This window comes from Mauremys reevesii, linkage group 17 (genome assembly GCF_016161935.1).
Source record: "Mauremys reevesii isolate NIE-2019 linkage group 17, ASM1616193v1, whole genome shotgun sequence".
In the NCBI taxonomy this organism is placed as follows: domain Eukaryota; kingdom Metazoa; phylum Chordata; order Testudines; family Geoemydidae; genus Mauremys; species Mauremys reevesii.
Genome location: NC_052639.1, coordinates 6,658,094 through 6,661,737, shown reverse-complemented (window position 1 = coordinate 6,661,737; position 3,644 = coordinate 6,658,094).

Below are 3,644 nucleotides of genomic sequence, written 5' to 3'. Positions count from 1 at the left end.
CTCCATGGGTGGCAAGTTTGTAGAAATTTTGGTGGTGCCCAGAACCCGCCCCCAACCCCGCCCCCCAAACTCCGCCCCCACCTGCCTAAGGCTCTGGGAGGGGGCTCGGCAGGGGAGGTCTGGGGTGCAGATCCTGGGCTGGGGATTAGGGTGCAGGAGAGGTGCAGGGTGTAGGCTTTGGGATGGAGTTTGGGTGCTGGGTGCAGGCTCTGGGCTGGGGCAGGTGGTGGGTGTACAGGAGGGGGTGAAGGCTGCAGGCTTTGGGACAGAATTTGGGGTTGGGAAGGGCTGTGTGGGAAGGGGAAGGGGTGCACCTTCTGGGGAGGGAGTTTGGGGTTAGGACGGAGTACAGGGACTGTGGGGCTGAGGATGAGGGGTTCATGATGCAGGAGGAGGCTCAGGGCTGGGGCAGAGGATTAGGGTTCGGGGGATGAGGGCTCCGGCTGGGGATGAGGTTTAGGGTGCGGGGGGATGAGGGCTCTGGCTGGGGTTGAGGATTAGGGTGCGGGGGGATGAGGGCTCCGGCTGGGGTTGAGGATTAGGTTGCAGGGGGATGAGGGCTCCGTCTGGGGTTGAGGATTAGGGTGCAGAGAAGATGAGGGCTCCGGCTGGGGCTGAGGATTAGGGTGTGGGGGGGATGAGGGCTCCGGCTGGGGCTGAGGATTAGGGTGTGGGGGGATGAGGGCTCCGGCTGGGGCTGAGGATTAGGGTGCGGGGGGATGAGGGCTCTGGCTGGGGATGAGGGTTTGGGGCGTCGGCGAGGCTCAGGGTAAGGGCAGCCTGCCTTGCCATTAGCGGCGGGCAGTCGCTAGGACCCTGCGGCAGCAGACAGCGGTTCTGCCGAGAGCCTTGCAGCAGCAGAGAGCAGGCAGGGGAGAGGCTCCCGCTGCTTTCCATCAGGCAGGGACACGGGGCGGCGGGGGCACGCGGAGGGGAGGGTGGTGGCAGGTGGGGGCTGAGACCTGCTCCAGGCAGGGTCGCGGTGGTGGCGGCGGGGCCCGATCCAGGCAGGGCCGGGGGAGACCCAGCTCCAACTATTGCTGGAGCAGGGCACCCAGCCCTGAATATTCCTGGAGCCCGGGCACCGCACACAGATATAACCTGCCGCCTATAGGCAGCTCAGTAGTAATTAAGGGGAAACGGTATAGTAAATATGCTGCCATAAACCTATGGAAGGAAGTGAATCAGGGGCATTTAGATCATGGCTCAGCGCAACATGCAGAGCTTCATGTCATATATCATGTTTAAAATGAAATTGACGCTTTCCCGGACCAAGCTATATCTATGCAGACAGTGATTTTTGCGTGAAAGGCATACAGGATTGGATATTTGACTGGCAACGAAATCATTGGGAGGGAGCAGATGGGAAGGTGCTAGCGTACCTAGGAGAATGGGAATGTATCCATTCTTGGATGGCAAGGAACCCCAATCAGTTACCAAGCCCACAGCAGGGAGTGACGTGTGGAACCGCCGAGGCGACGCTATCACCCAGCGGCAAAACAGAGCAATTGCTACTAGAAGCCAGATACGCACCTGAGCTCATTTCTGGTACGCTGCTGCCATCTAGCGATGTGAGTGATAATTGCAGCCAAACTCAGGGGAAAACGGCGGGGCAGAAGCTGACTGAAGCGGCACATCAGTTCACGCATGACGGGACAGAAGGGACCTAAGAAGGCTAAGGCAGTAGCAGACTGAGACGGTATGGAAGATGATGTGAGTACATGGGTGCAAAATTGTGTGCACTATGCAAAAGCTTGTCCCCCGCACTGGCAACCAATGATGCACCTGGGACCATGGCATAATATACAGATGGATTTCATTGATAAGCTGCCGAGAAGAAACGAAGGATTCCAGTATTTGTTGGTTAGTATAGATTCATTTTCAGGATGGGTGGACGCATTCCCCACTAGGGCTAATAGTGCTAGAACTGCAGCTAAAAGGCTTGTCACTGAAGTGTACAGCTATGGAACCCCTGAGACTCAGATAATGAAAGTGCATTTGTGGGGCAAATTTTAACGATAATGTTACAAGCCCTAGAGATCAGCCAGAAATGCCACATTCCATACTGACCCCCATCCTCTGTTCAGGTAAGAAGAATAAATAGCACTATTAAAGAGGTATTGTGAAAAGTAGTATACCATACTGGTATATGTATGGCCTGAGAATCTGCCTAGCTGCCACTCACAGTAGTAACAGGTTGAGAACCCTAAGATCCAACCATGCCCGATTAATTTCAGTCAATTAAGTTAATGATTGATCCTGCACATTTTACTATACACTCCAAGGATCATCCCACACAAGTCCAGAATGATTATTTCCGATGGTTAAAACAATTACAGGAGGCTAAAACCTCATTACAGTCCAGGATCAATAAGGTTATTGGACATATTAATAAGACAATGCAAAAACAAAGAACTAATCAGCACACTTTATGGGAAGCTAGAGATCAGGTAACATTTAAAATTGAGTAAGAACGATCACACCTTAGAATCTAAATAGATACGTCCACATTCCATAGTTGACCATCTCTGTCCGCTGGTATAGTGATAAACTTAAATGGGTTACATGTTATCCCAGATCATACTGTTTTCTGAATAGCATGCGCTTCATCCCTTTTAGGTGCCACTGTCATCTGATCCTGTAGAAGAAATCTGGAGAGCTTCAGCTGACTGCTTCCAACTGTAATATTGGTATCATGAACTAATTAACAATGTTATTGCCCTTTCAAAACCTGCACAGGGGCGTTTCCAGAGGAACACTGGTGGAAGCTGACTGAAGGACACAAAGAAGATGTTATTATTTTGAGGATTCCTGGCACAGTTATTCACTTTGGGAACGTTCAATGTACATTGGGGATTCGGTGGTTTTATTTCACCACTGAAAACCAGATCTAAATTATACCACTATCTAACTATGTGTTACATGGGTCCTTTGAGTTACTTACTGGATAAACATCACACCCTGTGACCGTGACGGTACATTGGAGTTTAGCACACCTACCCAGCCTCCAATAGATTACAATCGTCATTGTCAACCCGTTCTTCCTGGATACCACGGGTTTCCACTTTTTAAACCAGGACCCCTAGCGACTCAGACAATAATAGTATGAGTGAATGGAACTAAATTGGTAGGAAATACAACAGTCCTACCAATTTAATGGTCCACAACCATAACTGTAACTCATCCTCATTTGCTTAAGATGCAGCCTCCCATAGAGATGCAAGTAAAACTACACCTTTCAATAAACTGGACCAGGAATAATTTGACTCTAACATGGCCTGAATGTGCACAATAGAGCGCCGTCATATTTGAAGCATGCTTCAAATCCTTCCACCCAACACATCCCTTCCCTCGTCACTGAGGAGCTATAGCAGATACTTTATAAAGAGGTATAGGAACAGGGACAGGAATTATAAATTCAGTAGACCTAGAAGGACATTGAACAATAAGGCAAGCATTGCATCATACTATTGTACGGGGTCAAGAGCACCAGATCACTGAATTGGTACAAAGAATGTGCAATAGCATACTTGGAAATATGTTAACCAGGCATTCTGGGCTCAAGAGCAAGCAAAATTATGTTAGCCTTGCGGTGTTCTGAACAACAATTGTTAGCTATTATGCTGACAGACAGCGAAACGGAT